Genomic DNA, 13,937 nt, shown 5'->3' with positions numbered 1-13,937 from the left:
TAACAAAAAGAGAAGCAGCTAGGTATGGGGCAGAGGGGTAGTAATAACTCTGATTTTCTACTTTAAGGAGTAGAAAAAGATGACTGGAAATACATTTTATGAGTAATAGAAACAGCTATGGGCTTGGGAATTTTGTGATTATTCTGAACAACTAGGAATAAGTATACTGACTTAGAAGTTAGGCAGCAGTAAGTAGGACATGGATCTCTAACAGCATGAAAAGAAAAGCAAAATCTCGACCCTAATATATTGTTATTTTGTTCTTCTTAATCAGTAAATAAGGCTAGAAAAAGTCTGTAATGTAGTTGGAGGAAGAAGTTCTGTGCAGTGAGCAGTTTACTTTTAAAGACAAATTGTCCTCCTCCCCTGGAGGATAGAAGCATAACAGGATTAACATGGGAAAGACAGGAGGGGCAGAAGATTGGATGCTTCTTGACTATTATTCTCTCTACCCAGCCTTTAAAAAGATAAATAATTAGAAATGCAGAAGCTTCTGTAGCTGTACAGAGAATGTGTAGGATGGGAGGCCAAATCCGTAAAGCATTATGGGGCAAATACTAGACAGTCACTCTGGCTGATGTGTTTACAATACTTTCATTGAACTGTGTATGTACTTCCATTATTTTAATCTTTATAAATGGCCTAAGTCCCATGGGCAGAGATGTTAAGGAATAAATAGATAAATTCAGAGTGGACAATATCATAATGAAGGCAGAAAAGTAAAGCAATCCATTAAGAGTATGCAACAGAGCAAGAATGTGTGAGAACTAGAGAGACGGTTAATCAAAGAATTGAAACACGACAGTGGATCCCATACAGTATAGTACAGAATAGAAAAATAGAAAAAGGAAAAAAGATCCCAATAGACCATCCAGGCAGCAATCAAAGCATGTGGTAATACATGCAGGAAGCAAATGAGAGCATTAGGAAAACCATAGAGTTTCATACTGACTTAATGCATTGTTGACATTAAGCTGCTAAAACCAGTGAATAATAGGGTCGAAAATCTATTTAAATGAATTATCAGTACTGATGGAAACAACTAGACTGTTATTTCATGGTTAAATGAATGTGGCAAAACCAACTAATACAAGATGGGCATCACTTCTGAATCACTAATAATCTTTGAAGTGAGAAGTAAATTAGTAAACAGAATAGCATAAGAAAAGTATTGGCACTGTCTAGCAATTTTTAGGAATAATATAACATTTTCTGTTTATGAACTAGCCATGAAAAAAATAGAAACTTGTTTGTTCAGAGTAAAGCTTTCATTTCACTGGTTGTTTTCTGCCTTGTTGCACCTATAAATGCTTCTTTGAAAGTTCCACACAAACAGTCATAGCCAAACACATACACTATCATAAAGAATGGCATCAATTACCTTTAATGCTAATTTTTAAGAAAGATAAGTAACGTAATCATATTCTCATGTACTCAGGAAACTCAGGCAACTAAAATCAGGAATTATTCAAGAAAAGAACTATAATATGTGTAAAGTAGAAAACTATACATGTGTGGAGCATGACTAGCAAACTAAATTTGTCTTATCAGCTGCTGTACAGGGTCATAGTGCAATTCTAGTGTTGACCTTATCAAAAGTTTCTATTAAAATACTCAAATTTCTATACGCACTTCCATAGTAAGATTCAGTTTCTCAGTTGACATATGACTTTTAGTTACTACAATCGACAAAGTCCTGTAAGCCTTTCTGTTCCTTTGTGCTAGAAAATCTATGGACAAGTTGAAATTATATTGTCTAGGCATCTGAAAGATAGCTTGTTTATAGGGAAGACCACAATTACAAAGAAAGTGTTAGGACTCAATACTGACCTGCATCCTTCTGACGGATGCATCAGAAATTACTGAGCACTGATGCAAGCAAGTGCTGGCAAATTTCATATCTAGTAGGTGACAAAGCACTGTGTAGGTTAGCTCTTAACCTGCAGCTGTATTATTTTGAGCAGTGATGTCAGCAGATCACACAAGTTAAACAACGTTGCAGTTGCCTGGAAGTTGCCTCATGGAGGGGAGCTGCTCGAGATTTCTTTTTCTCTGTTTTTTTTTTTGGTTGTTTTTTTTTTTTTTTTTTTTTTTCCCCTGACTGTTTTCTCAGTATCCCTGGGGATTATTTGCTTGCCTCAGTTCTTTTCAAGTGCAATACTGCTTTTGGTATCTGCCAAATTCTAAACCACTCCATCCAGTGTCACAGTAATACTGTAAGCAAAAGGACAGAATTTGTAGGGATAATTGTGTCTTTCTTGTTATTAACGTTATTTTTTGACAGGCTTGTAATGGTCCCAGAAATCAAGTTTTGGACTCCTAAATATCTTCAACAAACTGGAAAAAGGAAAAAAAAAAAAGGATGTAGATATGTAGATCATGTTTGTGTTTTGCATGCTTTTCAGGGGCAAGCATAGCCATTTTCAGGAGAAAAAAAATACCTTTGTGCACAAGAATGGGTTTAGATGGATCTTATGTAAAAACCCAGTGGGTGGATGCCAGGAAGAATGATTGCCTAATTTTGTAGCTCTGCCCTGTCAAAGAACTCTCTGTACAGGAAAAACAGAAAAGAATCACAGGCACTTGTGGCTAGCAGGTAAGACTTGACTTCCAGTGTGTTGCTCCACAAAGTGTTACTGTCTTTCTTCAGTGAATTTAAATGAGGATGAGCATAGGAACATTTTTAAATTCTAGTAAGCTGTAGCCTGTTGCTGGTACTGCATTATGAGTCTTCTGTGAATATACTCAATATAGAAAGAACATTTTATAAACTTAAAAAAAATAATCCAGAAAGAAGTGTTAGAGGCTGTGACATGCAAGAAGAGATTAAGACAATTTAATATACTATGCTACTGCTTGAAGGAAAGACTATAAAGAGTGATATGACTACTTACAAATACCTCAGAGGTAAAGCGTGAGAGTTACAGGGGTTATTAGAACTTTATTTACTGTAGTGTCTCTTCTACCATCAACACGGACTATTAATGCTCTGAGGAATATAAACTGAGCACAATGAGGCCCACTACATAGTGACATTTCAGAAAAAATCAGGAAATTGAAGACACTGTACAGGAATATTTGGGTTATATTTTAGGAAATAACTTTAAAGAGTAAGGCTTTTAGTGCTTCATCTTGCACCATTAATATCTTTGGGGATTTAAAAAGTGACTTGAATAAAAAATTAAGATAGAACCCTTCAGGCAACAGTATGAGCAAACCAAGGAAGTAGTTAACATGCGAAATTCACTTCCATCAAAGGTATTTTTAAAGAGCTGTGTGTGAGAGAATATCAGAGAAAGGATTATAATGGGAAATCCTAATTTTTCTGTAGAGTAGCTAGCTGACCTCAAAGGCTTCCAAACTGACTTTCATCTAATATTTTGGAGGTGTCAAATGAGGGCATTCTGGAAAGTAAGCAGATCAGTTACTTTGCTATACTACAAGACATTAAATGCTATACTACAAAATGTTGATGCTGTCTCCTGTCATATATGCCATATGTGAAAGAGGCTTCTTTTCACTACATAATTGTAGTTAGTGCAGACAAAGGATAAAGCTATTGATATATTACATTCCACATGGTTTCAAAATGGTATGTTTCTATAAATCTTACTGTGTGACAGACCATTTTCCTATGTTTTCACAACCTTAGGTGTTTCTACACCCTAAATATCTGTTATAGAACAATAAAGCTGCTGCACAGAGGTACACTATCAAGACACAAATGAAAAGATACACAATTTCAGTGTTTTACATGTGACAGCTATTATATTTGAAGCACTTGTTTATTTTGCATTCCAAACTGTTCTCAATGTCATAATTTCAGAGCACAGCCTATAATTTTATTGAAATAACTCTAGGTCTAAGATTATATTGAAAACTGGTTTGAATAGCAGCCAAACTACAGTAAGACTCAGTTTTCCAAACTAAACACTGACCTTTCTTGTGATTTAATGCAAGTTTTGGGTGGTATAGGATGCATTAGTAGTTTTCAACATAATGCTGTGGAAATCATTGTCTTTGAGTGCTGTGCTTGCTGAAAGGTTACAAATTTCATAAGGAGACTGGAAAAGTTCATGGAATAGAAATCTACTGTGGATTATTAAACACTGACAAACCATTTCTGGTAGACAAAACACTGAAGACATACAGGATTTACGGCTAACACAGTACCCAGTAGAAGTGTCCTTGCCTTCATTTTACACTTAACTTTAGACATTCATTTTGGTCATTGTCTGAGAAAATATTTCATGCTGAGTGCAGTGAGTACAGCTGCTGTCATAAGCACAGAACTTTCATTAATAAAAGCTACTCACTTTGCTGTTTGTGTATGCCTGCACTTCACAGGTAATTATCTGACTGTCTCTTTATATGATTCTGTTTCAGTCCTTACACTGTACTGTGGTGTCTGAGACCTCTTTTATTAACAAATGGGAGACTGATTTTATAGCGTATGCACAAACAACATCTGATGGATGACACATTTGGCAAGGTAGAGTGTTGAAATGCACTGAATGTTTTCTTTCTGTGACAAAAATAATTCTGTGTGATCGAGTCTTATTTTATCTGTATACAATTTTGATGTACGCTCAAATACTTCTGTTGCAGGACCTGTACCACATTGTTTTCTTTGTACATGACTATTATAAAAAAGTGTTACATATATTTTTATTTGGATTCTTTTCAGGACAATAGTTAGCATTCATGAAAGGTTAGCAACAGGAAATCTAGTCAAGTGCTGGTCAGATTAGATAAAACAATGTATGAGCTTCTTGGAAGTTACAGAAGAAAAAACAAAAAAAAACCCAGTGCTGAAAAATAATCACCTGATGACAGTCCATGAACAGATTACATGTAATTAGACTACATTGTAAATAGTGGTGTAAGAAAAGTCAACTACTTCATCAGAAACAATTTGGCTGCCAACTGACCAGTGTTATCCCTTAGACATACCACATTATTAACATTTGTCTGGGAAGAACATATCCTCTAATTGACCTTCATGCATTTATGTGTCCATTAGTGATTTCCTTAAGACTTTGTCAAGGTTCATACATCATTTATACATTTGAAATTAAATAGAAAAATGATAATTTTATTTTTAATATTATTTCTAAATTCTTACACATCTTTACGCATTTTTTCCAAGCACCTTCAGAGTGAAGTCCATTTTAAAGCAGACCTTTGTTCTATTGACTCTTCCTCAAAATTACATAACCATTCTTAAAACTATTTGAAATCATGTAAGATCAAATTTGAAAAGAAATTCCTATGAATAGTTGCTTTAGCTGCAAACAAAAGTTCTCTAAAGCTGGTACCACTGGAAAAGCTCTGAGAGTAAAGCCTAGTTCTGCTATTATTACACTGAGCAGCATCTTACGCTATGTGCAAATCCTTATGATTTATTTACACCTTTTTCTTTGTTTCATATTTATTAAATTGACCAAACTCAGTCCATAATGATAAAAGCATTTTCTTAGAGCAAGATTTGTTGTAGGTTCTTTACTAGAGATAATTTTAACTGACCTGCAAAACCTCGGAAAGAATTAGAATATGTTTAGTAGGTTATGTTATGTATTTAAATATAAGTTTCCTATATGAAGTTATAATATTTAAATTACATAGAATGACAGAATCATAGGATAAGGAAAGACCTGTAGCATATTATCTAGTCCATCTTTAGGCATAAGTATCATACGCTATATATATATTTCATTATTAATAGACAGTTGATTAGACTTTTCTTTAAGATGCCCATTTTCTGAGGTTCCCATAATGTCCTAATTCAACCTACCACCAGCCTTGTTAGTAAAAGTGTTTTCCCCATACATGAATTACTCTTTTCTAAATTAGCTTAACGCAGTTTCTTCTTGTCCAAACTGTCAAGAGCATAAGGGTCTAGGAATACACAATTTGGAACACTTCTAATGTGTATTTGAGGACTATGACTTCCCCACTCCCTATCCTATTTTATGGGACATCCCCCCCTTCCTGACATCTTTAAATTGAGAAAAAAATAATAATAAAATTAAAGCTTTCAGTTTTCCTCATTGCTCATGTGCTCCAGACCTCTGATCTTTTTTCTGTAGTATATTCTATTAATCCCAATCTTTATTGACACAGAAAGCCAAAACTAAACAGAAGTTAATGCAGTACTGAATAATGAAGCTGGATTACCTAACAAAATACACTCTTCTTATACAGCCCAATATGGAATTTCTGTGTTATGGAAAAGCATGCCATTTCAGCCTGTCAGATTTTATATGTGTATTTTATATATTTTGAGAAGAATCACAGAACAAGAAAGCCATTAGATGAAAAATAGATGTAATTTTGTATGAAATTGTCTTTAGTGTTAAGTAGGATCCTGTGCCCAGTCCTGTGGATATTCTGACCAATTTATACTATCAGCCTTTTCCATTATGTTCACACTTAAGATAGTAATACAGATTCAGAGTGACTATTTTGTCAATTATGGCCACTTGACCACAGAGGTAATAAAATGCTGTGCAGAAATCAATTCATGGACAAGAAACAGACTAACTGAGCTTCAACCCAACAAAAGACAGGTTAAAAATAGAAAATGGAGCATATTAAAGAATTTACATGGCACTCACTCCTTTTTTTTTTTTAAGATATATAACGATCACAACATTATTTAGGAATGTTCTCAAGTTTCTTGCTTTTTTTAAAGGTTGTTTCAATCTTTCCTAGTTTCAGACATCTATACATTGGGCATCTAATGTCAGGTTGTATACTCTGCTTCTTTACTAACAATGAGCAGATCAAAACACTTTTGGGGGTCAATTCAATTATTCTACTCCACTATATTAAGGGAACTTGAATTGGTATCTGAAAGTACCTATTTCTCCACATAGACTAAAACCATGGCAATCTAATACAACCTATATTGGCCTTAGACAACATAACTTGAGATACCTATGTGAAATGAAGTAAATTCAAAATCTTGGTCAAATCACATGAAGCAGTTTCAGCCAACCTGCAGCACCAACTACTGGCAAGACAGAGAGCAGTTTTTACTTATAGTCTTGACCTGAAGTAATTAAATTACATTTAGCATTATGTTGTGTACACAGTCTTTTTGATACAGCATCATATGAGATGGGTAACCATATTAATGTCCTAGTATCTTAAATTTGGATGGGCATTCTGAGACAAAGAGCAAACAATAATATAACTGTCTGGTGTTAAGGGATCAATTTGCCAAAATATCACATATATTTGTCATGGTACTTTAATGGTCTTTTGTGGATTTGAAGTACTAGTAGAATTAGATATTATTTGAGATGAGGCCATGCTTCAACTTCAGTAAATGAAAAAGCAGTTCTTTAGGTACTAGTATGCTGTTTGTAGATCTCACTATGACAGCATGATTGGAAATACATCATCTTTGCTGCTTTGAAGTTTTGATGTCATCGTCTTTCATTTATGTCATTAAATATAAATGTTGTGGAAGGTTAAAGCTCTTTGTGTTATCTTACTTGAAAAACTGTTTCATAACTGGGCAACTGTTTATGAATATTTTTGAACAATGCATTTACATTTTGTTCCGTGATAAGGTTAACAATGATATGTAATCATACTAAACAGCCTAAAAAATGATAGTTTTGGGCGAAGAAAAAAGGAATTAAAGATGGTATCAAAGGAAATATACTTCAAATGATCATCAGATTTAAAAATTCCCATGTTCTTTTGGAAGAGTAAAAGGTGAGATTTTGGGCATATTTTAATACTAAATCTGGAAAGTACTTAACAATCAGGTCTGAAAGGAAATTTCTGATTTCAGTTTGTGAGAAGAGTTCTGGAAAAAAACAAGAATTAGGCAACAGAGAAAAGTCCACAAAATATATGGAAACAAAATCTGAAAGTGCTAGTTTACAGATGTTTCATGGCATGTTTTGTTATTTTGAATGTATATTTTCTTAAGAATAGAGTGATAATTAAAACTAAAGACTGATTACCAGTCATAAATCCAATGTACAATCTCTGGATTATAGGAAGCAAGCTAAGAATAGTAATATGACTAAAGATTGTAACTATGATGTGAGGAAAACAGGCAGTTTAATTTCTGCCAGGTGGTTTTATTAGTGTAAGTTTTTCCTTTGGCTATAAACTTATTTATGTATCATGATTTCAGCTTTGATTGGTAAATATGCTTCACTTATTCTTTGAGGGAAAGAAGAGGAAGCTGTCCTCTAATATGAATTGTTTTTAAACAATTGCTCAAGCTCTCAAACAGAACCCAAAATCTTCTGGAAAAGAACACATCTTTTAAGCATGCTACTGCTCATTGCATTTAACCAGGAATTTATGAAGTACTTTAATTCCATGGAAGCTGCTGTCAGCCCAGAATTTTGATTATGTCCATTTATGTCTCTTCTAAGATGATTCTGACCATCATCCATGGAAACGACCCATGCACTACCATTTTGATTGCACAGATTTAAAATTTGTAAAAGTTACTGGCTATCCTGAGGATTTATTCTGGGTTACAAATTACAAATGTGAAGATAGGAAACCTCTAGCAGTTTCTTGTGCACCACTGACATGACAGCCATGGGGACTGCCTTCACTCTTGAGGAGAGAAGACACCACCATAGACATTTTGGTTTTAACCTGGAAGATTCAGTTCAGCAGTTTTGAAGACATTTTCTTACCAATTGTCATGTACAGCTTGAAGATATTCCTAATTCTCCCTCTTCTCCTTGCCCACATAATCATTCACTTCCCTCAAACCAACGTAATTCGATGAAAGACACTGAATGACTAATGCCACTGAGGACACAGCTAGATTTTAGCAGCACCAGTGAGCACCATGGCTATGTCTATACCACTCTGCAAAAGAGTACTGAAGATGAGCTGTCAGCTCTTGGCTCTGCTTGTTCCCTGTCTAAATATATTTGCTAGATATTTCTGATCATATGAGAACATATTATCTACCAGTGAGCCAGGCCCAGCCCCAGGGCTGACATCCTGCCTGGCCTCAGTCTGTCCCTGTCCCCACGGAGGTGCCTGATACCCAGAGCTGGAGCTGTACCCAACTGCCACCCAGCTGCCCTGGAGCTAACTGGGGCAGTGGGATGGGTCATGGCTGACAAAATCTGCTCTGACATCCCTGGGGAGCTCCTGTTGCTCCTGGACCCAGGAAGCTACTGGCCTGTGCTGCACCCTGACATATTTTACTCTGTTTCATAAAATAAAAATTCAGCCAAGATCCTGTCTTGACCAGCTGTCTGTCTCTGAGGTCAAAGATTAAAGATGCCTTGAAGACACTCTGAGAGGAACGGGCAGCCTGCTGAAGTCAGCCTGCATATATATGATACAGAAAGAGTGCATCAAAGATGTAGATGTAGACCAGAATACCAATGACAGCCATGCAGGCTGCTCTGACTGCAATTACACTCTTCAAATACACAGTCCTCTGTACTCACTATTTTCATATTGCAAATGCATGAGGACCTTCAGAGTAAATCTTTTTGCATTTCAAATACTTATTCCATTATCTACATGAAAACAATGTGTATTTTTTTAAAAAAGAGATTTATTAACTCCAAACTTCTACAGGGTCTGAAGATTTAATCAGTGAGGAATAAATATTGTGCTGCCTAAAGTACTAGTCTTAATGTTTATGTGTTTAAAAAAGGTGTATGACTGTTAAGTCCACCAGCTTCTTTTTTACTTTCTGATGATATCTAAGTTTGTGTAGATTGGGTCAAAGTTAATAAAGAAAACATATTTCAAGTTTTTCTTTTTTTTTTTTTTTAAATTTTACTGCTTTGTGGAAACACCTTTTGAATGTCATGCAAAGCTTCAATATTTTGACATAAATATGATCATCTATCTAAAGACAATTTCCAAGAGGTTCACAGTTAGCTCCAAATTCTAAAATCCTTTATGCAAGATTTCTGAATGGCAGAGACTAAACTCCAAAAGTATTTGCTCTGTAGAATGAGATGCAGTATTGCCCTCCAGCATGTCAGAAAAAAGGTCACAAATTCAAATAATGTTTTGATAAATTTCAGTTATAAAAAGCTGTGTGCATCTTTTCTCATTAACACAATTTTTCATTCTGTCTCACAATGAAGTAAGGGATCAAAATGAAGTCATGCTACAGAAGCAAGTTGTTAATTTAAATGGCATTATGGAATAATACAGATATTTTGTCTGGTTAATGTCACAGCTATTTCAGCATGGAGTCACAAAATGTAATACAGCATTTAACTGTTTTATTTGTTTCCTTCTTCCTAAATAGCTTTTCTTCTGCACTGGTAACAAGAAGCAAAATCATGAATGTATTTTCAGGTATTTAACCATTATAAGTCATGGAAACATTTTTTTATTTTTCTCGTCAGTTTGAAGAGAATCATTCCAACCGGAGGTAGAAAGGAAATGTTGCTTCTCTCATCCAGAAAAAAAAAATAATGGACTTTTTATTTTTCATTGAAAATGAAAAAGAGACATCCCTGGTAAAATCTGATCCCTCTGATGTAGGGATGAACTTCCTTCACTGTTTCAGTAAATTTCATGTAAAACATGATTGTTCTGTATGACATTTTACTTGGGCCATCAAATAAACTTATTCTCAGGTCTCAACTGATACTAATAGATGCAAACTAGTGTCTTCAATTTACCTAAACTGAATATCAGATTCCTATACTTATTGTGCATATATTCCTTACTGCACTTCATTCTAAAAATGCTTCCTATATGTAGGTCAAAAGCAGCTTATGATTAAACTCACTGTCTTGAAGAGACTGACCTGGCAGTTCTCACCTGTGCAAATCTGTCACTGAATAAAGGCTTGCCTTTTAATGATTTGGACGTGCTTTTGCTGCTGCTACACACTCCCTGAGTCTTGCTCAAGAAGCATTTCAAATTGTATTTGTTCTAGGCACAACAGAAACTTTATACCCAACTACTGTATGTTTGCTTTATATATTTCAGATTCCTCAAGTATTCTATGATACAATCCTCTTGATTACAGCCTACATGAGTTCATGACTGACGCAAAAGATCATCTATTTCAAATATCCTTCAAGCAGTAAAAAATGTACTGTGTTTCAAGCCAATACATCTATCACAGTTACCATAAACCAAGAATGATCTTTTGGTTAGTGCTTGTTGTTTGATTTCCAAATTGGAAAAAAAGGATCCGGACAGAATCTGGCAGATTTTATATTTACCATTTAATGTCTTTTAAATCTAGCTGAATTCTCCAGATTATTTGTATCACTAATAAATATCAAAGTCAACTTGTTTTCGACCTCTACTGTACTGTGACTGAAGAAGACCTGTAGCATGGATTATATGAAAAACTTTGCCTGTTGGCAACTAGAAGCCAAATGAAATCTTTGTAGTAAATCTGCATAGGACTTTTTAAAATTGTGACCATCCTCAGCAGTTCTAGATAAGCACTGGGCCTGCATATAGTTTTTGTGTATTATCCTTTTTTAAATTATCATGGTGAACTTAAAGCTCTACAGTTGAACAAACCAGGATGCAACTGCTCTAGCTAACCGTTCCTAATACCAAAAACCTTCTGAGTTTGTTCCAGTGCCCTTCTTTCCAGTGGCCCAGACTACTTTGGTGCCAAAGCTGTCACTTTATGTCCTACTCTTTATCTGGTCCCCTCTCAGAAAAATCATAGAATCATTTAGGTTCAAAAAGATCTTTGAGATCATCAGATGTCCTAGTTTCAGCTAGGATGGAGTTAGTTTTCTTCTTAGTAGCTACTACAGTGCTGTTTTTGGTTGTGATGTGAGAACAATGTTGATAGGACACCAGTGCTTTTAGTTGTTACTGGGTGATGTTTGTACTAAATCAAGGACTTTTCAGTTTCTTGGGCCCTGCCAGTGGGAGGGCTGGAGGGGCACAGGAAATTGGGAAGGGACACAGCCAGGACAGGTGATCTGAACTAGCCAAAGAAGTATTCCATACCATATGACGTCATGCTGAGTGTATAAACTGGGGAAGAAGAAAGAAGGGGGGAAAATCCAACATTATGGTGATTGCCTTCCTGTGTAACCGGTATGCATGATGGAACCCGGCTTTCCTGGGGATGGCTGAACACCTGCCTGCCCATGGGAAGTGGTGAATGAATTCCTTGTTTTGTTTGGCTTGCATGCACAACTTTTGCTTTACCTGTCGAATTGTTCTTATCTCAACCCTTGAGTTTTACACTCCTTTCCGATTCTCCTCCCCGTCCCTCTGGGTGAGGAGGAGTGAACAAGCAGCTGTGTGGTGCTTGGTTGCTAGCTGGGGTTAAACCATGACATCAGGTCTAACCATTCAGGACCAGGTCTACCAAGTCCACCACTAAACCATGTCCCTAAGCACCACATCTACGTGTTTTTTAAACACCTCCAGGGGTGGTGACTCTACCACCTCCCTGGGCATCCTGTTCCAGTGCTTGACAACTCTTTCAATGAAGAAATTTTTCCTAATATCAATCTAAAACTCCCTGACACAACCTGAGGCTGTTTCATCTTGTCTTATCACTTGTTATCTAGGAGAAGAGACCTACCCCCACCTCCCTACAACCTTCTTTCAGGTAGTTGTAGAGAGCAATAATGTCCTCCCCTGAGCCTCATACTCTCCAGGCTAAACAACCCCAGTTCCTTCAGCTGCTCCTCCTAATACTTGTGCTCTAGACCCTTCACTAGCTTCATTGCCCTTCTCTGGACATGCTCCAGCACCTCAACGTCTTTCTTGCATGAGGGGCCCAAAACTGAACACAGGATTTAAGGTGTGACCTCACCAGTGCCGAGTACAGGGGGAGAATCCCTTCCCTTGTCCTGCTGGCCACACTGTTTCAGATACAAGCCAGGATGTCGTTGGCCTTCTTGGCCACATGGGCACACTGCTGGCTCATGTTCAGCTGGCCGTCAATCAACACCCCCAGGTCCTCTCCCACCAGGCAGCTTCCCAGCCACTCTTCCCCAAGCCTGTAGTGTTGCCTGGGGTTGTTGTGACCCAGGTGGAGGAGCTGGCACTTCTCCTTGTTGAATTTCCTAGAATTGGCCTCAGCCTGTCCGTCCAGCCTGTTCAGATCCCTCTGCAGAGCCTTTCTGCCCTCAAGCAGATCAACACTCCCAACTTGCTGTCATCTGCAAACTTGCAGAGGGTGCACTCAATCCCCTCATCCAGATCATTGATAAAGATATTAAACAGAACTGCCCCCCATGCTGAGTGCTGGGGAACACCACTTATGACCCGCCGCCAGCTGGAAATAGCTCCATCCACCACCACTCTTTGGGCTGAGCCATCCAGCCAGACTTTTACCCAGTGTAGAGTACACCCATCCAAGCCATAGTAGACTTCGCCAGCATTTGGGCACTGGTTTCTTTACATATAATTATTTCTACAACTGAATGCAGAAACTTTGTGTTTTGATACCAAAATCCTGACTGTACCCAAAGCAAAGAAAAAAAAAAAAACAAAACAAAAACAAAAAACAAAACCACACAAAAAAAAACCAACCAAAAAAACCCCACCAAACTTTGGCTTTTTTTTCTAAAACTGTTTTTCAAGGCATAGGAAGAAAAAATCTCTTTTGCAGTTCTTGGCAATCAGCATGTCTTTGAAGTTTCTGCTTTACTGTGTGACATTGCAAAGATTTTTCTGTATGATTGACAGCAGATTAAATCACAGATTAGACAGCTGCTTTCTTTGAAGTTTGCATGAGTGGGTGATTTATTCATGAATGTCTAACAGGTAAAAGACTGATGGGTTGATTTTTATATCATGTGTCACCTAAACAGCTTCTGTAGTGACCAATTATTTATTGAGAAAAGGCTTGGCAGAACAGAATACTAGACTGGAATAATCACAAAAATCTGCTTACAAAATAATAATATATGTACTGCTATCACCTTCCTACAGACTCGCCTGAAGTTAAAGATTATAGTGGTGTATTC

This window comes from Falco naumanni, chromosome 6 (genome assembly GCF_017639655.2).
Source record: "Falco naumanni isolate bFalNau1 chromosome 6, bFalNau1.pat, whole genome shotgun sequence".
Classification (NCBI taxonomy): Eukaryota; Metazoa; Chordata; class Aves; order Falconiformes; family Falconidae; genus Falco; species Falco naumanni.
The sequence above is the reverse complement of the archived record's forward strand: the minus strand, read 5'-3'. Positions refer to the sequence as shown.